General features: G+C 34.5%; 1 protein-coding gene and 1 long non-coding RNA gene across 2 annotated transcripts in view; one reads left to right on the top strand and one right to left on the bottom strand.

The window, feature by feature from the left end:
- Positions 1-25768, bottom strand: LOC140501649 (uncharacterized). The gene is made up of 3 exons (XR_011966284.1): positions 25362-25768; positions 18130-18246; positions 1-85 (listed from the first exon to the last, which is right to left on the bottom strand). It is a non-coding gene; the product is annotated as an uncharacterized lncRNA (long non-coding RNA).
- CDH18 (cadherin 18) overlaps positions 11145-27549 on the top strand; it is a 673500-nt gene continuing 657095 nt past the window's right edge. Inside the window, exon 1 of the mRNA XM_072605468.1 lies at positions 11145-11248. The gene's annotated coding sequence lies outside the window, so the exon portion shown is untranslated. The remainder of the gene's footprint in view (positions 11249-27549) is intronic.

The following is a 27549-nucleotide window of genomic DNA, read 5'->3' as shown; positions in this document are numbered from 1 at the left end:
CACAGCTGTTCTCCGAGATATTATTTCCAGTTTTCTTCTTAAATATGGATGCCTAGCTTCTCTCCTGAGTGATGGGAACCAGTTTCTTTTTGTTTTCACCAAAGGGGAAAATAATAAAAAAAAAAAAGTTTAAAGATAGGAACACATAGGAAACAGAAGATTGGAAAAATGCTACCTCTCCTTTATTCTCTGAATGATGTTTTGTTTAAAGCCTCCTTAGATGTGAAGAGGAAAGAATTCAAAGTCTAAATGATATAAAGATTCTTAATTCTTTGCCTCATTCTCTGTCTCTGTCTGTCTCTGTCTGTCTCTTTCTGTCTCTCATTCTCTCTTCAGGAATTATTTTATGATATCCACTGAACGTTTACACATTTTCAAAGATAATGCGTAATTATTTTCAAACACTGTAATTTGTTTTATAAACATTAGTCAGCAATGATCAGTTGATTTATCCTTGACGTTAAGAAAAGTTTATCGTAAGAAATTTAAAAAGGAAAAGAGAATATTAACCTTTGTGAAACTTGTTTAGTTTCAAGTTGTTTGTAGGCGGCAAATTGTTTATCTGATTTTTCCAAATATCTTCAGAGTTGAGGACCAAATACAATTCTTTCCCAAACTGTAAAGACAGTGTGGGCATTGAGATAAAGAAAAACTTCGGATCAAGTTCTGTCTTGGATATACATTATCTATATGACCCTAGGTAAGCCTCTCAATTCTCAGTGCCCCAAGCAACTCAGTAAGATAATAAATTGCAGACCAGGGAAGGATCTGCCAGAGTAGACAGAGTTTCTTTCCTAGGAGTTCCCTGGGCAAATTAAAACACAGCACTAATACAAAACAACAGAAACAACAGCAAAAAGTTTGATAGTTGTCTAATAATAATAACTATTGTTATTATCATCTCCCAAAATTATTTAAAAATGGAATTTATACATTTGAATTTCCATGTGATAAACCCATAGCACATCTGACTGTAGAAGGGTTCATTAAACAAATTATATTCTATTTAGTCTAAATCAGCTTCTAAGTTGTCACATTAGTTTCCTCTTCTTGACAAAACTTCTTATGTTACTATTTTAGTTCTCTTGAAAACAGTGCATGGTGTATACATGGTGTAGAAACAGAGAGCCTTTCTTAAATATGTACCAAATAAAGTAGTCAATTTGCTTATGAGACTATAGGGCATCATTTTATGTTAAGTTGCCTAATGGGGAGTTTTCAGTGAAGCATAAAACTACAAGCCAACTGAAGAAATTTTCAGTGGTAAGAATGGGGATGACTGTCACCTCCATTTGGCTCATTTCAGAGAGAGTTGTCCTTTGTGCTGCTTGTTGAACTATAAATGCAGATAACTTGTGTGGTGGCTCTTCGGTGACTATTTTCTAGAGATAAAATTTCCAGGTGCTATTAACCAATGGCAGTTGTGTCTATGGGATATGTGTTTTCTGATGTTTATATTGATTCTGTTTAGCTGAGAAAGATTGTGCTGGATTCTAAAGAGTGAATAGCCATTTTAATTTTTGTATTCCCAGCATAGAGATTCATATGCACAGTATATGCTATATAAGGGAATCTCAAGAAATTCACTATCATAATGTCTATTATGCTACAGAAGAATTCATTAGTGATATTTATTTGAATTCTTAGCTCAGGATCTTGGATAAACATTGTAGGATGGTTGTTAATTGGAAATATTTCTGTAATATGTGAAACACTATTCACTTCTTCAGTTTAATTAATAAGGCTTTATTCTCATATATGAGTCATCTCTTTATGGGCTTGACTCTAAGGGGATAAAATAAAAGAAGTTTTCAAATTCATTTTTCTTCACAAAGGACTGTTTTTTTTTTTTTTTAAGATTGAAATTTTCTATCATATTTTGTGCTTCCTATGTGGTAGAACAATGTCTAACATTTATTTTCCAACACTGTCTCCTTTCTTATTTCTGAGACCAAGTAAATCTCCCTCCTTACCCTTTCCATGTATCTGCCCTAGATTGTGGATATCTTATATCCCTCAATATGTTTTATCCCTCCTATGTCCCTAATAGGTGAATGACCCTCCCTCATCAATCTTCAAGATGCCCTGGCAAATTTTCAAAATTATGTTTTTAAAAAAGGGAAAAAATGAAGAAAAGCTAAGATATAGCAAATGTACTCAAAAATTTTATAATAAAAATGATTACATGGATGCTATGTACTTCTTGAGAATATTAAATGTTTTAATGTAGCATACACTTGTGCACTATGGCACCTAGTTGGCTAGAAGGTTCAATATCTATTAAACAGAAATTGACCACTTGTGGGATGAGATTTTTTTTGTAATGTCTGAGGGCTCCTCATAATGTTCTTTACTTTGTAGATTTGAATTCTTAGGGCCTCCATTACTATTTCCTACAAAGAGTCAATAGAGTGTTGTGAATATTTGGTGTTTGTGACTGTGCAAACTATGGTATCCTTTCTTTAAAACAGCACATTAAGCAGCAGGGTATCTTTTGACTTAAATATGCAATTTAAAAATATTTTGTATCATGCAATAACCCACTTGCTATGCTGTTAGCAGCATTTAAGAAAAATGCATCAAAACATCAAATATATGTTTGGTTGCATAAACCAATGTGTCATTCTCAGTTTAGGTTACAAAATAGCTCAGAAATCATGCAGTTATGAAGCTATGAAAGGACTTGGTTTCACTGAGGTTTTTATTAATGGGAGAAATCAATATGGAGTTAATTAACAAGTTGATTACCAAGTAATCTTTGATGTTTTTTTTTCATCAATCAGCATGCCTTTAGTATGTACCTACTATGGGTCAGGAAAATGAAAATTAAGCAATCCTAAAGGATCTTGCATTTCATTAGGAGAGAAAAGGTATTGAGTGTTAGAAAATACATTTGAAAAAGATATGATGATTTATGAGGAAGCACCAACAGGTGGGATGATTAGAAAAGCCTTCATATATCCAATTAATCAAATTATTTTAATTATTATTAAACATCTATTGTATGCTAGGCAATGCACTAAGCATCAAGGACACGTACAAAGAATGAAATAATCTCTACTCTCAATGAAATGTAAAATAAAAATTGCCCCTTAACGGACTAGATAACCTTTACAATCCCTTTAAAATTCTAAGACTATGATGCATGATCTTGCAAAGGAAGGTGTCTTTAAAGACCAGTAGGTCACTAACCACAAAGTTGCAAAGAATCTGAGTTGGTACAAAAAAAAAAAACCAAACAGTTCAAAAAGCTACATTTGTGTATATACAAATTCTATCATATTAAGAAGGTATGGAATCTTTGAATACCCTAGCTTCCACGTGATACAAACTTTTCTGAATAGTTTTGGAATTCATCAGTGTATTGATAATGTATTTTTGCTTATTGTTAATATAATTTTGCTTCTTTTTTTAATTGAAAATAAGTTTGGGTTTTAATTATTCCTCCAAAATATTTTGGGAAATACAACTATCAAAAATAATGTACAAAAGTAATATTTCTGAAAATCATCTATAACATCTATACTCAGTTTTTTTGAGTTGCTAATCTTTATTTTTTTAATTAATTTTATTAATTTTCAGTGTTCTATAATCACTACCATACAATTTAGATTATTATTTTTCCCTACCTCCCTCCTCCCTCCCAAAGATGGCATATTTTATATAGGTTCTATACATTCATTCCTATTAAATACATTTTCACTATAATCATGCTGTGTAGAAGAATTGAAATAAATGGGAGAAATTATCTAACAAATCAAAATGCAATATGCACAAAAAAAAAAATGATCTGCTACATTCTGCAATTGAATTCCATAGATCTTTCTCTGGACGTGGAAGCCATGTTTGCTTAGAAGACCAATGGGAATATTTTTTAAGTCCTTGCATTGCTATGAAGTTTCAAGTCTACCAGAAAAAAAGTCTTGCATGCTGTGGTCATTGCTGTGCATAAAGTTCTCCTGGTTCTGCTCCTTTCACTCAGCATCAGATCATATAAGTTTTTCCAGGCCTTTCTGAAAAGTTCCTGTTCATCATTTCTTATAGTACAATAGTATTCCATTACATTGATATGCCATAATTTATTCAGCCATTCCCAATTGATGGGCATCCCTCTGATTTCCAGTTTTTGACCACCACAAAGAGTGCTGCTATAAATATTTTTGTACATGTGGGACCCTTTCCCATTTTTATGATCTCTTGGGGATAGAGTCCTAGAAGTGATATTGCTAGGTCAAAGGGTATGTATATTTTTGTAGCCCTTTGGGCATAGTTCCAAATTGCTCTCCAGAATGGTGGGATGAGCTCACAGCTCCACCAACAATGTATTAGTGTTCCAACTCTCCCACATCCTCTCCAACATTTATCATCTTCCTGTTCTGTCATGTTAGCCAATCTGATAGGTATGATGTGGTACCTCAGAGTTGTTTTGATTTGCATCTCTCTAATCAGTAGTGATTTAGAGCATTTTTTCATATGACTATAGATATCTTTAATTTCTTCCTCTGAAAATTGCCTGTTCATATCCTTTGACCATTTATCAATTGGGGAACGATTTGTATTTTTGTACATTTGACTCAGTTCTCTGTATATTCTAGAAATGAGGCCTTTATCACTGACATTAGCTGAAAAAAATTCTTTCCCAGTTTTCTACATCCCTCCGAATTTTGGTTGCATTGGATTTGGTTGAGCAAAACCTCTTCAGTTTAATGTAATCAAAATTATCCACCTTGCACTTCATAATGCTTTCTATCTCTCCTTTAGTCAAAAATTCTTCCCTTCTCCATAAATCTGATAAATACACTATTCCTTGCTCCACCAATTTGTTCATAGTATCAATCTTTATACCTACATTGTGTACACAGTTGTATTATATTCTTGGGTACAGGGTCAGGCATTGGTCTATGCCTAGTTTGCACCACACTTTTATCCAGTTTTCCCAGCAATTTTTGTCGAACAGTGAGTTCTTATCCCAGAAGCTGGGGTCCTTAGGTTTATCAAACAGTAGATTGCAATATTCATTGCCTACTGTGTCTTGAGTACCTAGCATATTCCACTTGTCTACCCTTCTGTGTCTTAGCCAGTACCAAGTGATTTTGATAATTGCTGCTTTACAATACAATTTGAGATCTGGTAGCACTAGGCCACCTTCCCTAGCATTTCTTATACTAAGAATTATATCATTATATATTATATATACATATAAAGCATGTATATTATATGATATATATTCTATATTATTTAGAATATACATTATATTCTATAATATATTACATATAATTTATATAATATATATTCTGTAATATATTATTATATTTGTAATATATTATATTATATATCATATTATTATATTTCTTATATTAAGAAGGTACAGCATCTTTGAATATCCTAGAGTCCACATGATAAAAACTTTTCTGAATAGTTTTGGAATTTATCAGTGTATTGATAATGCATTTTTGCTTGTTCTTAATATAATTTTGCTTCTTAATGAGAATGGGCAGGCCCATTAAGGGGAGTTTGATTAAGGAAGATTTGTAGGAAGGTCCACACCTTTTGTTAAGGAGGCACTGGTTCTCAAGCGTTGGGATGCCTTCTGGCTCTGAAAAATGTGCAAATACTGGTTTTACTTCAGGGTTTACTTTTTCGAAGTATTTGTTTGGCCAGGGGAGACTCTTGGCTTTGAAAACTCAGATGTTGGTGCTTCTCTCTCTGGTAATTATGTATGTATGTAATGGTCAGACAGGTGGATCTGTCTGTTGATCTATGATGTGTGTATTACTTACATCAGATGGGAACCATGTATGTTGATTTTCATTTCTCTGTATTTTCTCTGAAGTTCAGGGTGCTGACTTTATTACCCTGAACTAAGTGAATGATACATTTGCTTTTTTGTTTAAAGTGATTGTTGACCCCTCAAAAGTTGCCTCTCTTTTTAGAAAAGCAAATCAAAGAACTTGTGATAGGCACTCCTGTTTATGATGGGGTGCTTGCTTTTACAATCGGTTAGCTATATAATGGACTCAACATCTATTTTTAAGTTTTTTGACTTCTTTAATCAAGTGCCCCAACCATTACTTAGAGTTGTTCATAGTTTCAAAAAGGTGTGGAAAGAAAGAGCTCAGTCTGATAGACAACAGAGCACCACAGTGTCGATGATAACCTGGGTTTGGTCTATGGATTCCTTTGAGGATTCCTTTGAGAGAATCAAATTGCAAAGCAGCTGTTTAGAGTATAAGTAGTTTTGTAACCTAAGCAGAATTCTAATTTCACATTTTAACACCAACATGATACACACACATGCACGCACACAAACACAAGGGCATGACTATATCTATAAATGAAGACAATCATGACAGCTTTGGCAAGCTGTTAAAATTTTACATTTTAAATCTGTTTATAGCTGCATGGTAATTTTTTTATTAATGGTGAATATTAAACAGATTTTGTAGCAGTGTGAGTCTGTTGTCCCCAAACAATTAACAACTTTAGAGTCCTTGTAGATATTGTAAAAGCATGGTCAACATCTGTAGCTATGTCATTCATAGAAAGGACTTTAAAATATCTGAGTACAATAGATAGCAATTCAAAATTATTAACCTTCTGCATGCTTGTGATAGATTAATAACTTAACCTTGTTAAATTTCCTTATAGGAAATAAATAAAAAGTAAGACAGGGCAGAGATGTCATTTTTGGAGTAGAAGAATAGATTGCCTTCTTTAATTTTTTTTGTCACTCTCTAATATAGTTATGTTCACTAAGGTTGATCCCTGGCAATTTTGTTTTTTGGAAGGAAAAAAATTTCCTGGAACCCTACCAGTTACTTCAGAAATATCCTTTACAGAAACCCCTAAAGATTCTGGAAATCACAGTGAGGCTCCCTTATCATCTCAAAATGAAGTTGCTTGTACACATCCTAGGTGTTAGCTAATATTCACTGTGGAAAGTATCTTAGTGAATAGAGCCTAGCTTCCTGTCTCTTTGGACTTCTGAGCAATTTCATAGCATTTGCAATCTTCTCACCTGGAGGAGAAACAAAAAACAAACAAAAAACTTCATGAAAATAGAAAGCCTCTTCTCAGCCAGCTAAATGCTCCAGCTCAAATTGTGCTCAAAAAATTCTTGAACTGAAAGGGAACTTTGGAGATCATTGACTACAGCCTTTTGAAGATGAAGAAAATGTTTTGGTTTTTTTTTCCTTTTTGTTATTGTTGTAGAGATCTCATTGTTCTCATAGAATATGCCTTTCTTGATAGGTCAATAAAAAATGTGATTTTTAAAATGTACTGATATTCTCCAAGGTATTTACAATAATAAAACTGTTGAAGTGCCTTTATGGATAGTTAAATGGTTAGATTCATATATTGATATTTGACGTGTTAATCAAATCAGTATTGTGAGAACTATGCTTACGAAAATTAAAGGAATTACTGCCAGTGCCTTCCCCAAAATTCCCTTATTTTTCTGTACACTTTTTAAATGTTCATATGTCTCCACAAGTGAATCCTTGAGGACAGAGATCATTTCCCTTTCAGTTCTTAGAACAGGGTCTAGTATGTGTATATAGTAAGTTCTTAGGAAATGCTTGGTAATTGATAGATTGATTATATCTCAATTTCTAGGTTAATGTTTCAATATATCCTTTTCAGGCTCTGTGGTCATGCCTTTATTTTCTTCATCCTTCCTGACAGAGCAAACCTGAAGAAATTATTTGCAAAGGAGATTTGGTAGTCTATTTCAGAAGCAGAAAAAACACAAGGTCATTTGGGAAATGTGAAGAAGTTACTGCCCTTGAGGGGAACAAAGTATCCATCACTGTATACTATCATTGACTTTCCTTCTTGGAATATCTCTGGCATAGAGTATCTCTGGCAATACAATATACATAGAACATCTGTCTTTGGGTTAAGCATTAAAGTCAACTGGTTTGAGCAGAGTCATAGTCTTCTGGAGACTATGAGGGAATCATGTTTCTTTAGGCAAATCATAGAGGAAAATTAAATTCAATTTGAAATAAAAATACCATTTTGCTAGGTGTTTCAGTGGATGGAGTTGATGGGACTGTCAAGATGACCTGAGTTCAAATTTGACCTCAAATACTTATGAGCTGTATGACACCAATTGTCTCAGTCTCCTCAGCTATCAAATGGGAATAATAACAGCAACCACTTCATGGGACTGTTATGAGGATCAAATAAGATAATTTTAAAGCATGAGGATCAAATAAGATAATAATTTTAAAGCACTTAGCTTAGTGCCTGACACATAGTAGGCAATGCATAAAAGCTTATTCCTTCCCTCTTCCCTACCCTTCCCCATTTTTTTTTTACATTTTTCAAAAATCCTGTACTCCTACTAATCTCTTAACACCTTCTTCTTCCCAAAAGAAAATGTGATGAGCATGCATATTTTAAATTAATAGATCATTATAGCACAGAGTCTGTGAAATATACTTGATATATACCTCCAGTGAAAAAAAATGCTTATGTTTTACTCTATTTTATGGGGGTTTTGGAGAAAAAGTTACTTTGTTTCTCATTTGTGCATACATGTGACTCTAAAGAGAAGCATGGCAATGCAATTGTATACCCTTGTTTAGTTAAAATGGATTTTTTTTAAAGAAAAATCCTGTTCTCAGAATCTTAATGAAATATTTATATTTTTTTAAAAAAAGGTAAGTATATATATTTTCACAAATCAATGAGTTTCTTATTATGTTTAAAATGTTTAAATATTTTAAAAGATAGGCAAGTAAAATAATATTTCCAAAATTCCATAATTCTTCACCCAAGGTACACATTACTTTTTACCAGATATAGTAAGAAAAAAGGAATGCACATAAGACTTAGAAAGTTTCAAGTTGTGCTTTTCCAAATATAGAACTAGATATCAGTTATTTAATCACAATTACATTGAGGCTTTTGTTTTGTTTGTTTTTTAATGAATAAATGGAAGAAGTTTTCATGTATGTGGCGTGAATTGAAGGCCACCACTTCTGCATTTTCAACTGTTTGCTGGTGATAATATAACATTCTCAATGTCACCAGGCCCTAAATCTCAATCTTCTGTGACTAACCTTTCTTTTTTTTTCTTCTCACAACTCCAAATTAAGTGCAAAACCCTAATGATTATGACTTGGCAATATTTCTTACAGCAATCCCTTCTACTTTTAGTGCCTTCTCCTTGTCCACCCCACCATTTACTTTCTTTTGAACTATTGCAATTACCTCCTAATTCCATGCTTCATAGAGCTTCCCAAATGTGCAGATTTTACCATGACATTCCTGCTGAAATGGCTCCGCATTTTGATACCCTTACACTTAAGGACCTTCATAGTTCAGGTCTAGTCTATCTTTTCAGTTTATTTAGTTATATTCCTCTTTGTATAATCTGCGTTCCACCTGAATATATTGATTAATTTTTACGCAGACTTGTCCTTTCCTCCTTCCTCTATGAATTTATTCAAACTATCACTCAAGCTATAAATGTATGTCCTCTCTACCTTATTAAAATCCTTTTTTTCCAAAATTTATATGTAACCCTTTCCACCACCACCATATAAGCACATATGCCCTATGAATTCTCAATTTCACTTTCCCATCATGTTTCTTTATTGTGTATGGACATAAAATTTTGGGAATGTAGACTACTTGAGGACAAGGATTTTGTTTGTCTTAATTATTGTATCCCTGGGGATGAGTTAATGTGGTATCTTTTGAATAGTAGCCACTTAAAAAAAATTATTAATTGAATAAATATTTAAAAAATTGAATAAAGATTAAAAAAAGTCTCCCATAGCACTATGTCTGAAATCCCAACTTAGGAGTAACCCATCTAATACTGCTTTTTAATTCAAAAGAAATATGATTTTACTTAAAATAAAGCTAAACTAAAGACAGTGGGTCCATGGCAGCAATATTATGAATGGAAACTTATGTACCTGAGCAGAGGCAGACCAGTGCAGTTAGGTGGCTTTGGAATGTCACTTAACTTCTTGGGGGCCCAGGCAATTCTCTAAGACTCACAGTTATAGATTTGCTAATACATTGCAAATCTATATCAATAAAGGCCTTTTCCATATCAGAAGTGTCTTAAAATAACAAAATCCCAGGTACTCAATTCGCCCAAAAAAAACCAGTCCTTGATAGGCAAAATATTATTTGGTAAACTTAAATTTGATTATTATGAAGATCTGAGAGTGTAAGAGGGCTCAGATGAATTAGTTAGAATGCCTGAATACATGAATAAACCTGACAATGTCAGAGGAAACCCTGAGATTTGTGGTAGAAAGGCACAAATATAGTACAAATCTGTTGTCCACAATTGCTAACACAAAATCAATTGTCTGAGAGAAATAGAACAGAGAAGCAATTCTGAGCTTCAGTAAAATATGTAGTAGGGGAAGATAAATTCATTAAAGCTAGATCCTAAGGGTTCAGACATTAAATATCTCCGAGCAGCCCTCATGCAAATGCCAAAGAGACAGTGACTTTGAACTTACAGAAGTTTTACTATGAGTTAAAGCAACAATCTCAATCTTTGTTTTGCTTGTTTGTTTTTATTTTGTTTGGTTTCCCTAGGATTCCTTACTTTGTATTCTCTTGGCACCTGTAGGGTGTGAATGTGGAAGCTACAAAAAAAAAAAAAAAAAAAAAAAAAAAAACGAACTGGGTCCTCTAAGTGAAATACTTGCATACTGTTATTACTGTAACTGTGATTAATATCAAAAAATTTAACATCTCAAGGATAGAGAAAAATCTAATATGAACACAGAACTCTTGGGTAGGTGTGCAAATTACTGTGAGTATAGGATTTTATGATATATTACCAATATTATGACAAAATGTCATTGGTTGGAAAAATTGATGTGAAGTATGGCAATATTTGAAATTCATTGTGTTCAATTCCTCAAACTTCCATCCTCTTAAGATATTTGATATTGGTATAAATAGATTTATTCTTAGGTATGGATGGTTAATAAGACCAACTTTCTTTCTGGCAGGGAAGATACAGTACAAGTATTCTTGGTGTCCTGGGCAAGTGACAGAGATAGGATGGAGAAGAACACTAAAAAAGAAAACAGAAAACAAAAATTCAGGAGCTAAAAGATCCTGGAGACTAACTTTGCCTATTTTATAATTTTATCTAGGATCAAAAGTAATCATCATACTGTTCCTGGGACCTTTTCTTGCTTGGTTCAGTTTTCTTCTAAGGACACAATACAAACCAGCCTCACCATTTCTGGAAGTACAGGTAAGTTCCCAGAATTGAATTTATCTAAGAAAGAAAACCTCTGTTACTTGACTGATATTTAGCTGCCCAAATGAAAAGACAAAATTGCTAGTGAAAAAAAAATGATGACATATACAGCCTCAGCCTCAGTTTCTTCATTGGACTAGATAGCCTCTGAGTTCCCTTCCGGTTGTTCTATGATCCTTTCATCCTAGGACAGAGCAGTTTTATAAAGTGGAAATACCATTTATTGCTTTGAAGCTAAAAGATCTGGGTTTCAATATGCACTCTACCACTTACTGCGTATGTAAGCTTGAGCAAATCATGTAAGTTCCTTGGGTCTCAGCTTCCTCATCTGTAAAATGAGATCACATTCTACGTTCTCTAAGATCCTTCCCAATTGTGAGTCAGTGATTCTGTAATCATTATTATTTTTCCTACTTACATGAATAAGGACAGGTAGGGAATTTTTCCTTAGCTAATGATTGGTCTTATCAGCTGTGTAATATGGCTATTGGGCCATGACCATCTGAATAAGCAGCTAAGTTTTATTTGATAAGACGTTTTCAATGTCTGACAGAGTGGGCCTAGAAATGAAAGCAGTAATATTATTAAGGAAAATCTATTCACATTTTCTGAACAACAGAAATTTCTTTGCAGATTTAAGTTAGGCATTTAGGCAAGCAAATGGTGAATTGGTTTACAGTGCTGAACCTAGAATATGAAAGCCCTGAGATCAAATCTTATTTCAGATACTTATTAGCTGTGTTATCCCGGATAGGCTATTTAATGACTTTCAACCTCAGCTTTCTGACCTGTAAAAGGGGATTACAGCATTTACCTCACAAGGATATAAGGACCAAATGATTGAAAATATGTAAAGGTGCTTGAAAAACTTTTAAAGCACTCTGGAAGTTAGTACAATTATTAATACTGTTTTGATAAAAATGTGGAGTAGAACTTGCTATGATTTCAATAGTTTTGTCATATTTCACTGCTGTGTTCTCAGTGGAACAAATGCATATATATCAGTGGAAATTTAAAACCATTACTACACTTCAGAATTCTTATTTTCATACTGACATTGTCTGATGGATTATGTCTGAGATATTTTAAAATGCTTTTGGTCAGTCTGTAGGTTTATCTTCATCATACCAACATTTCCTCTATATACTATGCTAGAAAGATAGCTTTTACGTCTTGAATTGGTTTCAGATTTTAAGTCTTTCTTCAATTTATATCATTGAACAGGGAAGGGGGTCTTTCCCAGCCCCACAAAACATTTCACAAACCATTTTTAACATTTTACTCTAGTTTTCTAAAGTCTGGATTTGTTCACCGATAATTTTTTAATGGTAGTTTACCATCTTAATAAAAGTTGATGATTTTTATTCAAACAACCCTGCTTATTAGATACAATACAAATCTGTTGAATTGAATACTATTTTTATGGGCAATTCTGAGATAGAGCATCACCTAAGGCATTATGGAGATGAAGTTATCTATGGTACAATGAAAAGTGCTAGAAACAAATCAGAAGTGATATGGCTTAAATCTTGACCCTATCCCCAATCATGGACCCCGTGTGAGGTATTAATGGGAAAGTCACTAAATCCTCCTTGATCCTGACTTTCCATATCAACTACCTCAAACAACTATTGTAAAAATCAAATGTGATAATATACGTATGGACTTTGCTGCTGAGAAGAATAAGAAACTTGAGTCAAGAGAATTATTTTTTTCACCTCTTGGCAACAATAGGTAACAATGAAGAGAATATTCTCTGTCTCAGTTTTCCTTTTCTAAACAGCAAATCATAATAGAGAGCAAAATATTCTCTCTACTCCTTCTGATTATTCTCCTCAGCATCAAAACACAATAGAGAACCAAATATATGCTCTTTTCAGTACAAGGTGACAGTAGAAAGAATGCCATATAGGGTCATTGACCAAACAATCTGCCAGGGAATAAGTGACAGGAAAAGAGAGAGTATCAAGTCCATCTAACACAACTAAGATCTGGTCTTTCATTTCCCTTTATGATTTTTCATGATTCAACAATTAAGTCCCTTCTATGAATGATCCCACTTTTGCTTATGGTTTGTAACCAGATTCTTAATTCTGTTTGTGAGGAGTTAAGGTACTCATAGTAATAGTTACTTGTTACATAGTAATGGTTAATAGTTATTCATGGTTTGTTGCTGTTCAGTTATTTCAGTTGTGTCGGACTCTTTATGACTCACACCATTTGGGTTTTCTCGGCAAAGATACTTCCTTCTCTTGTTACATTTTACAGATGAGGAAACAGAAGCAAACAGCATTAAGTGACTTGCTCAAAATCACATAGCCAGTATGTGTCTGGGGCCAAATTTGAACTTAGGTCTTCCTGATTGCAAGCCCAGTGCTGTATTCACTGTGCCACTAATAATTACTCATAGATAATCATAAAATATTGCCTATATCTGAATTTCCCCATGCTTTAACATAAACATTCTTTAATCCTTTATATGCAAATCATTGAAGTTTACCATACTTTCCATTGTTCCAAGGTTCCACACAGTTTACCATATGCAAATAACTACTGTCTCAAATAGAACTCCAAAGAAAATTCAATTCACCAACTGTCTCTTAGTACCCTCAGTCAGATTTATGCCTCAGAGAAGTGAAGAGTTAAGGTAGACAACTCAGCGACTGAATTTTCTTTAAATAGACTTATGCTCTAAATAATAAACTGTCAAAAGTCACCTCTTACACTTCAACCTTGAAATCTTTCACATCATTCGTCCAAGTTAAAATTGGGGAGATAATATCATAAGATTTGATATAATATGATATGATTTGATATTACTAATTGTTTTGTTTATAATAATAGTTATAGTAATTGCAATTTTGATTTTTTAAATTTTATAGTCATAATAATAAAGCATATAGGCAAAGACAGAACATTTTGTACTTGTTCACTCCTCTGACCCATTTTAACCTTAGTACTCTCTGCTTCTGATTTAAGAAAACCTGGACAACTCCAGAAGCCAGAATCATTCCTTTTGTTCTGTCTCACATAGCCAACTCAGACTCTTATCTGACTTCTACTCCTTCTATCTGATCCTCACTTGAGCCTAATATCAACAGGCAACTGCAGGATCTTCTCTACCACATCTAGATTTCATTAGAAATGTCCCTTCCCGCCTCACACACTGATTACTTGTTCTCCACTAAGCCTATTTTTAGGCTGTAAAACTTCCTTATCTGATATTTAGCTTTGAACATGTACCCCTCCCAAAAACACTCCTTCCCTCTCGTGCTTGGTGAATTTTTTTTATCTATAGGCATGATTCTAGCTGTCTATTTTGCCATAGTGTGTATTTGTTTTTTAACTGTTTGCTATACATAAAAATAAAACTTTTGATCATACCAACTTCTCAGGTACTAATTTCCTATAATTTTGAGAATCCTAGGGTATGTGCATCTAAGTGGAGCTGGTTGTTGAAATGAGCAATAATTTCACCGACCCAGGACAGGATGTTCCCTGACTCCTTATCATGGCATTATTCACTTTAATGTTCTGATTGAAACTAGCAATTGAAAGCCAGTTGCTATCACATTTTGAAAGTATTTCCTAAAACTATTCTATGTGATGATTACTTATATGTATGCTGCTTCTAAAGTTATACCCTACTGTCTGAATATTTAATCAGTTCACTTTGAAGCATTACTTCCACCTTTTTTTCATTCACTACTATTATACTTGTTGTTGAATATCCTTCATTTTTGAAGAGGACATCAGGAAGATGATGCCATGACTTGCAAGTGAATTAGACTTAAGTGAAAGAGAGCTATGCCAAGTCACCAGCCTCACTCTCTCCTTCAGGGCCATCTGGATCCAGTGGCAAGATGTAGATTAGGATGATTGGAGATGACCCTGGATGCAGTGAGAGACCTTGGATTAGAAAGCTATAAATATTTTTGTAGGCATGGTTATCATGCCCCTTCCTGTCAGGTCTATGAGCTTGTGGGCTTGTGCTAAATAATGCGACTGGTAGTCCTTCAACACTAATTTAGGAACTTCATGCTACTTTTGCTCAAACTAAACTAGCCTATTTCCAAGTTTCCTGTCAAGTCATTTTGTATCCTCAGGCTTTCAAGAATAGAATGTGAGTAATTGACTATATTAAAAAAAGTTTTATTGATATTTTTTATTTTTGCCTTCGCATCTGCCACTTCTTAATATGTTCCCCTTTGCCCAAAGTGAGCCCTCCTTGTAACAAATAAAAATATTTAAGCAAACCAAAAAGACACAGCGATCATATCTGTATAAAATATATTTTCTTGTAGTCTATCCCTTTCTCTCTACCGAAAAGAGGAAAGTACATTTCCTCAGCCATCCTTGGGGACTAAGATTAGTCAGCATCATGATTAAGAGTTCAGTGCTACTTTGTGGACATTATTGTACTCTTTGTGCATATTGTTCTCAACCTGTTCAACTGACTGTACGCATTCATGGAAGCTACTCCATATTTCACTGCATTCCTCATATCTGTCTTTCATTACTGGGCAACAAAATCTTATTACGCTAACATGACGCTATGAAGTTAGTCATTCTCTCAAACATGTACTTTGTTTCAGGAGTTTTCCCCTACCACAAAAGGTTTTTCTGTGAATGTTTTGGTCTTTCTGATTTTGGTTGTTTTGTGTATTTCTTGTAAAATTTTCTTTCTTGAGATATATGGATGATAATAGGATAACTGGATCAAAGGTTACGATTAGTTTATGGACTTGGGGAGTAACTTGGGAAGAAACAGCTGATATGCAGAATCAGCTAAATAATAAGAGTCATGAATAAAGGCAGGATATTGTCTGAAAACCATTAAAGGGATAGAGATTATAGTGAAACTGCATATAAATGGTTACTAGTGATGGAACAGATTGGGCTGAAGATAGTCCCTATTTCATATACTACTGGAATTGTGATTGATAGACCCAATTTTATCTGAGGACATTTTTTTCACTCTTATACTTGGAAAAAGTGACAATCTCTATCTTAGCTGAACAAACACTAGTGGAGCATATATCCTTTCTTTTAGTTCTATTTGAAGATTTTGCTGGTTGTTTTCACTGAGGAAAAATTAAAACCCTGCAGTATTAGAAGATATCAACAAATGAATCATTTGTTGCTAACTATCCCTAATAGCAGTCAATATTTCATCTCTAATCTTCTGGGGGGAGGAGAGGACACTGGGGAAAAAAGGGAAAAGTAGGTCCATCCTAGATATATTTATTAATGATAGGATTTTCATTGCTTCAAGATCCAGCCTCATGAATCAAGTTAGCTATGCCCCCACATTTATATACCACTTTGATGTGTCCAAACCACTTGGTTCATGTCATCTCATTTAATCTTTACAGACATCTTGTAAAGTATGTAATATAAATATAAATAGATCCGTTTTTTACAGATAAGGAAACTGAATTTAATACTAGACTACAGTCAAATAATTAGTAAGGGTTAGATGTTGGATTCTAAAACAGGTATCTCCACACATCAAATCCAAAAAGTACTCAGATAAAATATAGTTGTAATAATGGTTGCTGGGAGATTTGGTGAATGGATTCAACATATCACTGTTTGAGCAACATCTTATTGATTTGTAATTTAAAGATCTAATAAACTGTCAACAATAAGTTAAACCAAAAGTGTTAAAACTCCAGAAAATTGTCAAGAACATATAAGTTATACCATCTAGAAGGAGGGAACAAACCTCAGAGTATAGTAAGGGCATGAGGAAATTTAAAAGAGAAAGGATATAAAAAATAACCCAATCAATGTCAGGATTTACTTGGTAGTAGTGATAGATTAAACATCTAGTTAGGAGTAATGTGTGCAAAACTTCCAAAAGTATTGAATGAATGCTTGAGGAAACTTTGATGTGTAAGAAGAACAGTGGACTTGGGGATGGGGTATAAATGTGTTTCTATTTCTGTGTTGATTAGGTTAAGGTATAACCCCATTTGGTCTCTCAATAATGTCACAACTGGATACACATATGAGTGGAAGGTACTGAAATTCAGTTCTTGCTACTGTTATATGTCTTCTGTGCGGTTCTTGTTTCCTAGGACTGCTCAAAGACTTTGTCTGTATTTAGTGGAAGAGACTTGAAAATAAATAATTCTAGAATAGTGTACATAATTGATTCACAATATTAAAAAGGAAATAATACTAATATAAGGTACCTTGAGATTTTAGTAAATAAACTATTTTTCTCTTTTAACCTGTCTCTCTACTGTCCCATGTTAACTCAGGTTATATTAAATCCATTTGGAATATACTCTTTTGATTAATAATAGAGATTGTGTTCTCCTTTTAGCCTGTTCTATTCTTTACAACCGTGAGTAGTACTCTAAGTTTTTTTCCTAGTTAAAAATAGACTGTATGTCATGTTCAAGCTTTTTCTTTTACTGTAGCAACATAGCTAATCTTTAAAAATGACATCTAACATCATTACAGAGAACTGAAAAGCTTGTAGTCCTTATGCATAATCAGAGTAAGACTAATAAAGTTTACATTTTGATACTCCTTCCAGTCACATATATATACACATATATGTATGTATATACATACATACATATATACATACATGCCTAGATATACATACATAATATATATATGTATGTGTGTATGTGTGTATATATATACATACATAATATATATATGTATGTGTGTATGTGTGTATATATATATGTATGTATGTGTGTATGTATTTCATTTTGTAGAAGTCACTCAACTGTCTTGGTTGAGGGAATTTCTTCACAAGATATTACCTATGAAATCTCAAGTCCAGGTCTCTTGGTCCCCCTAAGTGTTCCATGGAAACTTTTGGATAGTTTCTACTTCAAAAGTGATCCTACCTTTAAAAGTCCTTCTGCTCGTTGATGTCTAATTCTTAAAGTACTCATGAACAGACACAAAGATGATAATAAACACTGAATCTGGCATCGCAAATTGAAGATGCAGCTGACTTTTCTCTGTAAATAAAATAAACATAAATGAGAATGTATCTAAGTTTTGATATTCCAAAGAGCCTGAACAATCACTGAAATACTGAATTATCTAAACTGGAATTGTTGTTTCTCTTAGAGACCACAGGATACAATTTACTATCTTATTATTTCTTTGTAGGACAAAGGATCAAATGGCACACTTCATAGCACATAGCTGATGTTTATTAAATGATTACTAAGCGAATTGTTGAATACTTTAAAGGGATCAATTCAGAAGAAAGAAACTTAATGTGACATCATTCTTCCACGTTTTTAACAACTACACAATATTTCTAAAAAAGGGCATAACCTTATTATGTCCTATAATAATTCATCATCTCCTTTAACGGCTCTTAAATCTGGGTGTCTCTCAAAGATCCAAAGTTTAGTCATTTGCCCTACTGTCATTATGCATTCACATGCCATGAGATAATCAGTTATAACTTTTGCATAACTCATTCCCAATTTCCTATCTCCACTCAACCCTTCAACCTTCAGCATCATATTTAAAACTGCTACCTGGAAATTTTCACCTGGATTTCCTGTCACTATGTCAAATTCAACATATCCAAACTTATTTCATCATAATTTTATTTCACCAAACAAGTTACTCCTCCTGAATTCCCTACTTATAAAAATGTTCTTTAGTGATTCTTCTCTTTTACGCCTCATAACTAACCAGTTAAAAAATATAATTGATTCTTCTCTTTATAAGTAAGCAATAACTCTACTACAAAAAAATCATTAAAAAATTATATTCAATATTTTATTGATGAGATGAGTAGATATTATTGCCCTAAAACTTCATTTTTATCATTATGTAATGCTATTGAATTAATTAACTGTTCTGGAACATAACTTTTTATTCTACTGTTCAACAACTTTCTGTTGTTATGCAACAAAATGCCCCTAACAAGACTGTTTCACCTAAAGTCTCATTTTCTTGGAAATAATTAGTTATTCAGGGGAATATATGGATTGTAATTTCAGACAGTGTTATACTTTTCTAGACAAGATAATTTTTTAAAACTTTCCAGCACCTCTTAATTCAAGCTATTTAATTGGCTATCTATTCTACTGAGGTATCATACATTTTCATAGTGATAACATTTGGCAATAAGAAGTCTTTCCTCTCTCCAGAAAGGCTTCTCCTCCCAAGTTTTCCACGTTTTACTCCTATGAACTCTCTTGGGATAATTTTCACACCTTGCTTAATTGTATGTGGATCTTATCTCTCTTAGCTATTTATAAATACCTTGAAAGCAGGGGCATTATTTATTCTGATTTACACCTTTTCCAGAATATAGGCATTCAGTAAATATTTATTGCTTTAATTAATGGCTTACAAAATAGGGCTACAAAATGCAGCAAAGATTAGAAGGAAAAAGAACCCCCAAATATTTCTTTTCCTCTCCCTTTCCTTGGGTCCCTTAAAACAATATTTCAATTTGCAGATAGTATGATTTTACAGTGATTCATTTTTCCTTCTAACAACATTCATTAAGATGAAAACAACAAAATATACTATTAAAAACATTGCTGGAATACAAGGAAGGGAAAAAAGAGTAGAATGAGAAATATATATATAACATAATACAAAATTTTAAGAAGAATTAGGCCATTACCAGAGTAATTACTTTTTTAGGTCATGCATGATTGGTGAGATTTAGGTACCAAAATAAAGTAGAAATACGTATAGGTGTGACTTTAGTCAAGAGTAAGATCAATAAATAGATAGTTTGATTTTCTATTCAGTTTAACTCTAAGGGGATGTGAACCATGTCATTCCTAAATTTTATCTCTCTCTCTCTCTCTCTCTGTAACCTAGAAGAGGGCATTGAAATTAATTTGTCTTCATGATTTTTCTTTTTTTTTTTTTTCCTCTATGCAGTCTGGTATAGGTTTAATCCAGTGGTTATGAATGGGAGCTACATTTAAATTAATTTGTGCAGAATGTGTGACAAATGCTCATCCTCAAAAAATACAGAAGTCCAACAAAAGATGTGTCCAATAATTACCATCTCATATTTTGACGGTTTAATTTGGAGTAGAAAAATCCTAGAATAACACTTCAAGCAGCAGAGTACTTGAGAAACGGGATGCTGGAATTGCCTGAAATTTTACTAGAAAGCCCTTTCTTTTTCAACACTTACCATTAAAACCTATCTTGAAAGTGCGTTACTATAAAATAATGTTATCTATAAACTGAAGCATTGTTTCAATGAATCTAGAGAAGGGATTAGGCTCTCAGGGGTGGGGATCCTGGGGCCTTGAGGCCACATGTGGCTCTCTAGGTCCTCAAGTGTGGTCCTTTAACTTAATCAAGACTTTACAGAACAAATCCCCTTAATAAAATTATCTGTTCTGTAAAACTTGGACTCAGTCAAAAAGCTACACTCAAGAACCTAGAAGGTCACATGCAGCCTCGGGGCCACAGGTTCCCCACCCCTGGTAATGTGAGGGAAAGGTGAAGTGTTCTACAGTACTTGGATTTCCGCGACTGAACTGAACATGTAATGAAAAGGGTTATAAATTTCCTGGGCTTGCCTCAAAGCACTATCAGAGGTTAGCACTACAGTTTTGGTACTTTTTTTTTTTAAAACAGTATCCTTGCTTTCACTGACATAGAGAATTTCGGGTGAGGAATTTTTTCTATCAATGTAACTCTTAAGTATACGTTCTGCAATTTATAGTAAAAGAATTATTGTCGGGGGGAATTGAAAGGTTGAGTGACTTACCTAGTGTCACATAGAAGTATGTATCAGAGACTGGACCCGAACCCAGATCTTCTTCACTTTAATGCTAGATTTCCAACCATTCCACCTAACTCCATTTTCTTGCCTACTAAATATTGTATTTTGGGGACATAGATGTTTCTTTGATGTTTGAGCATCCTGTAATGCTATGTATTACTAATTAACCTAGGGTCTATGAATTTGATATTTTTTTTATTTTAAAATTTAGATAATTGTACTGCAACATGATTGTTTTTCTTTGTAATTCTAAGCATGTTTTATTTTATTTTACTTAAAATCCTTATTCTTAGAAGTGATCCTTAAGTTTTAATTGACTGCCAAAAGATCCATGATGCTGACACAACAAAGATTAAAATTCCTCTCTCTCTCCCTCTTGCTCTCCCCCTTTCTCCCTCTCTCCATCTTATTCCCTCTTCCCCTTTCCCCTTCTAGTCCTCTTCCTACCTCTCCATCTTCCCTCTCTCCTGCCCCCTGTCTCTTCCCTAACCCCTCTAGATACAGATATATGCATATATAAATTAACATTCTAAACCAATATAAAGGTAGATCTATAAAAGAAAATACAGACAGTTGTACTAATATGGGGGAGTGATCTGAGAATATATCATAAGAGTTATTATTATGAATACATTTTTAAAGATCCCTTGATAGCACCTGGGTTTCTTGTGATCTGCCTCTTTCAAAGGTAGAAATGGGGGGAAAAAATGCTAACCTATTGAAGATTTGCCATGTTAATATTACTTAGTAAACTGGTTTTATTTTTTAATTCTTCATCTGTGAATAGAGTACCACTGAAGCAACAGAGTAAGAGAATTCTGACCAATCTGAAAAATTCAGTGTGCTCATAAGGAAAAACAAAACAACTGATTCTTTAAATGCAATAAACGTGGAATAAAGACACAGTTTATGAAACAGAAAAAACCTGACCTTAACACAGGTCCAATTCTCATACATCCTCTATTTCCTTTGTACAGTTACTCTTTGTGCTGAAAATAATTCCATTCATAGCCTGTCATCCACCAGTAGCTGTAATGGAGATGACTTACACATTCTCATTACCAGCCCTCATCTATAACTTCTCACTTCCATCCCTAAGGCCTGCACTGTCCTAAGAAGACTTCTGTTTGTATGTCTCTCCAATAAACTACATCTGTGCACTTACAGACATTACAAAAGACAATTGTTTTTCAACAATATTTCACAAACTAATCCAACCTGGCACTGCTTATGGCCACTCCCGACTCTTAAAACTTGTTAACTATGAGTGGCTGTGGATAGGTTTTGTATTCATATTTATTGGCGCTGTCTCCCACAGATAGATCATGTCTTCAACAAATTCAGTTCAACAAGTACTTATAAAGTACTTTCTATACCTTCTTTCTTAACTGCTCTCCAAGATTGCCATTACTACCTTGTAAAAGATTAAAGAATCTTCTTTTTTTGCATGTATGCTTAATACTACAGGGAAAGGCTTTTTAAGCTATCAGTAGTATAATGACACAGTAGTAACAGATTAAATTAAAAAATGGACAGGAAAGACAGTTGTGTGTTTATTTTTTCCAATTGCTGAAAAGGCCTTTTAAAATTCAAAACCAATAAATTCATTTTAGTGGTACTTTTGTAAGCAGATGAAGCTTTAAGTAACAAATAATTGAAATAAAGCATGGCCTTTTTGCAGTTCCTATCTCAATTACTATACTGAAAAAAGGGAGTTGCTAGGTTGTCTTTAGGTTCACTTTCTCTATTCAAACCTTTTAAGACTGTAATACCTCTTGAATTTTCAGGACAAAACTGAGCATGGAAAGAAACCTAGGGCTACAATTTCCTAGGCTTGCCTCAAAGCACTATCAGAGGTTAGCATTACAATTTTATCTTTGCTATTTCTATAGTCTATCTGACATCAATCGGGTGTTGGATGCTTTGGTGTCACTCTCTAAAATGATTCTTATAACTCTCAGGATAATGTAAGAAGGAATTCAGACCTAGCAAGCTCTATTCTTTAAGTTCCAGAGATTAGTTCAGTAATAAATTCTGATGACTGACACAGTGTCCACTTTTAGAGGTAATCTTTGACAGAAAAAAGCACCTTCTCACAACATAAATTTCCGGAAAACATTGAATGCTTCAGTGTTTTACTTTGTTTTTTTTTCTTTTCAACCTCTGATCACAAGAAGAGAGCCAAAATTGCCGGTCATTTACCATTTCCAAGGCAGGAAAAGTATTTGGCATTTTTTAGGTTAAGAAACTTCTGGAAATATAACTTCAATGTGTCTTGTATCATTTGGGGATTCTGACTCCTTAATCTGAACAAAGACCCAGATAAACAAATTCTCCATTGCTGAACAGTGCTTCTGGAGATGAATGGTATTATCTGACCTGGCTCACACTTACCTCTGCATAGCATCCCCCTCAAAAGGAAGTGCCTGTTAACTCCTGGTATGAATATCCCCTGGTTATGCTTATTACAGTTTAGCCAGGGAAAAGCACTGGGGAAGTCTTACAAGAAAACATTTTGTTTTCAAGTATTTCCCTGGGTTGCATATTGGTGATGCCTCAGCAATTGCTTCAGTAGCAAGCAAGCAGATTAATATTTTGGTTCTTTTTCTCTAGAGACAACAAAATAAACTGAGTTGGCTTTCTTTGGAGAATGACTAAGGGTGGTATTCTTAAATGAAAGTATTTGACCCCAACACTCAGAAATTCTTTTCCTCTTCCCTTTATTTGGTGTGATTTCCCCATTCCTTGTTTTTCTACAGTTTTCCCATCAGGGAAAGGTATAGGAAAGATTCCTTCAGCCGCTACCACAAAAAAAGAAGGGCAAACATTTAAATCTGGACATTAAACAAAAAGGTATCCTGTTGAAACATGAAGCTGAATGATGCAGTGCACCCAAAATGCATCATAGCATTGATCCATATGTACTACTTGCGTGACCAGAGGACATAAAAGATGACACATTCAAGCTATTTCTGCTCCACATCTTTCTGAGAGTTTGTATTCAAATCTAAATCCTCCTATCTCTGACTTCAAGCATCTCCTTTACCAACAAGATACATTCATTCATACATAAATAACATGGATGCATACATATACATAATATATATATATGTATGACTGAGTGTGTGTGCATGTAAAATTTCAGGGAGTTCTTTTTATACAACTAGAAAACATGTTGCTTCAAGAGTTGATTGCTTGCTTTTCTATTTGATGTCCTGCTAGGACCACAAATTAAATTTTCTCCTTCCAGGAATAAAATCTCCAAAATGTACTGCTTGCCTTTTCAAATGATTCAGAGTAACCATATCCAGACAATTTTAAACATTTGGATCAATAATAACAATAATAATAAAATTCTTTATGTGTGTGTATGTAGATATAGATATAATAATGAGTTGTTTTTTGGGGGGAACGTGATAAATGGTGCATTTTTAAAATCTATATTATACAGCTAAAAAACCCAAAATTCAGAGAGGTGAAGAAACTTATCCAGGCCACAGCAAGTTAAAGGATATTCCTTACCACCTGTCCTCAGCCATGATAACTATTTTATAGTTTTAATTACGTTTGCTCTCCAGTGCTCCAGCTTCTTAACCTGGTTACCTTCACCTGATTGCTCTAACCACACTATCCCATGGCACAACATTTTACTGGATGGAAAGGAAGTTCTTTGTTATTCTCTAATTTTCGTAATGAGTGAACCCTGTGTTGGGATTGTGTTTTGAATACATTACCTTGGGCAGTTTGAATAGGCTTAGATATATGTATTTACTAAGGAACTCGAAACCTAATGCAGCTTAGTATGGACGCTGGTTGGAGACACAGCTTTAAGGAAAGTTCAGCTGTTGGCAACAATTTTGCCTACAGTCAAGCAGCGCTAACAAACGGTTGTCTGAGGCTGTGGAAATTATATACAGTTGCAGTTCATGTTCGGGTAATGTCGAGGTGAGGTGATCATTTCTGTATGTGTGTGTTGAAGGTATAGCTGCACAAGCAGAGCAGGTTAGCAAGCCTATGCAGTTGCTTTACATCTTTATAGATGTAAAGCTGGGGGTTGGGGGAGGGGGAAAGAAGGGGCTGATCTATCTCTTGCAAACCCTTCCCTGCCCTGGCTAGATTGGAGTACGGCATTAAAGGACATCATTCAAGCCAAATCTCAGTGCCACCACCAGACTATGGATCACTGATGAATGAGCCAGCAGTTGAATGTTTAGCAGGCTGTGACGACTTTGCACTGAGATATGAAAATTTATTACCAGCTTGCCACATCACTGCCTCTCTGCCTGCTTTCCCTGTTCCCTCCGTGTGCGCACTCCCACTCCATCTGACAGCCAAACCCCTTCTTACCCTTGCCTTCCCTTCTCCACGAGGGATTGATGGACTAACTGTCACGGAGTCCCGGCTGTCATTTTTCAAGAGCTGTAGTCCTACAGGGTCCTTCTGGCAGAGACGCTGCTGTTAGACAAGGATTGCTTTTAATATTATTATTATTATTATTATTAACTATGCTTTCCTACCACATGACCTTGCTGAGAGGGTTAAAGAGGACCTGCGCCCTGGTGCTGTAGAATGCGCTCTAACCCAAAAGTGCTTGAGATGGAAAAAACAACGGGGCAGGAGGGAAAGGGAGTAAAGGAGAGAGAGGGGAAGGGAGAGAGACAGGGAGAGGAGAAGAGAGGAGAGGAGCGGATCAGGCAGACAGGCGGTGCCAGCCAATCAGAGGCGCGCTCCCGAGCTGCAGAAGCAGTGCATCTGAGCCGAGGGGTTTGGAGGTACCCGAGCCGGAGTCGGGTGGCTCTCTGAGGATTGGGAGCAGCTGTGCGGTGCTGTGAGCACTGAGAAAGTCCCCCTTTGCTTCTTGTAAATTAAGTTCCTTGTCACCAGTTAGGGCAAGTCAGCCAAGGTAAGGCTTATATGAATGGCACTTTAATCTATAGTAGCATTAAGATTTTTGGTACAGTGGGACTGCTAACCCAGTACAATCAGAGTAAATACTAATCATAATCATATTTTGTGGAATCTTCCTGTAGCAGGGGTTTCACAGCCTCTGACTGTGTATCTTGAAAGTTGTGTCTAATGCCGTTAAGCCTTATCCTCATTGCTGTGGTAACATTTTCTGTTTGCTTATCTAGGGATGCTGCGATAGAGCCAGGCTACAGATTAAGAGTCTAAGAGTACAGCTGTATTTTCTGTATATTTTAATCTGTGAATGTGTTAATATTGGCTCTGCTCCGGAGTAAGTTGGGAGGATACTGGGCAGGCAGACACATTTTAATAGGAGGTGCATCCAAATAGACTCTCACTTATGGATGTGTATTAAAATGAGGCAAAACCAATGTAAAGACGAAAATAAACATTAAACTCCAGGTTTTGCTGGTAGTTTTTAATCACTGCCTTTCCAGGATCTGTGAAATTTCATATCTGAACACTAAACTGCATTAGAGCAGGGCTTTTTTTTTTTCCCTTCAAGGAATGTCTCCGTAACTGCTTATTAAGCCTTAAGATGAAACTTTTACTTCTTGAAAAGGGCACTATAAATGATGCATGAAAAGAAATTAGCTTGCCTTCTGTAGCCACCCCCCTTTAGCATTAGAGGATGTTTACTCTTTTATTAGCATTAATTCATTTTCCCTACTTCAACTTCCTAAACTGGTGAAAGAAGAATGTGTAGTACAGCATTTTAATAAGCATGCAGTTCAGGACTATTGCTTTTCTGTTTCATATTTTGCACGCAGAAAGATAAAATTGCACAGTGTGTGATATGTGCATGTGTGTCCTGTGTCAGCGAGTGCAAATGCATGTGTGTGAAGAGAAACCGGGAAAGGAACCCAAATGTAACAGGTGTAAAGAAATCAAAATGGAATTCCTTAAAGTAGACTTTGAATTATGTGAGGTCTGATTTCCTTAATTTTTATTAAAGTTCCTGCTGTAATAAATGAACTTACAGTTTAATTGGCAGTAATTGTTTTCTGACATGCTTTTCCCTCTCATCAAAGGAAATAAAAAAAAAAAAACCCAAAGTAAAATAATCATTGTCTTCATTTAGTTTAGGTGATGGCATCACTGCTTCTTGTTATGCAGCTTAGATAACTACAGCTCCTGGCTGTTTTCAAATCTCTATTTAAAAAAAGAATCTGGAATAATTGAGAGATTTCTGAAAACATCAAGCTTTTCTTCTGTAATAGTTATCTGTGACAGGCCTCAGTGTTGTCAGAGAAAATAGTATATTTTTAATTTAGAGCTTGAGATATAGTTTAGATCTCATATTAGGTAAAGATTGGCATGATCCCATTATAAAATTCATTTCCATTTCTTACCATCATGATTCAACCACAAATAATAACTCCATTATCTTCCATTTTCTGTTGATGTATTTTAATTCAAGCTTCCTTGATAATTAATTTTTGCTATTCATATAGCAGATCAGTGTGTTTATCTCTCTTTCATGAGACATGAGACCAAGTAGCATGTAAACATTCCAAGGAATATTTTTGATGCAATATCCTGGAGATTTCTAAATTGAAAAAAAAAATTA

Source organism: Notamacropus eugenii, chromosome 4, assembly GCF_028372415.1.
Source record: "Notamacropus eugenii isolate mMacEug1 chromosome 4, mMacEug1.pri_v2, whole genome shotgun sequence".
NCBI classification, from domain to species: domain Eukaryota; kingdom Metazoa; phylum Chordata; class Mammalia; order Diprotodontia; family Macropodidae; genus Notamacropus; species Notamacropus eugenii.
This window is presented reverse-complemented; position numbering and strand designations above follow the sequence as displayed.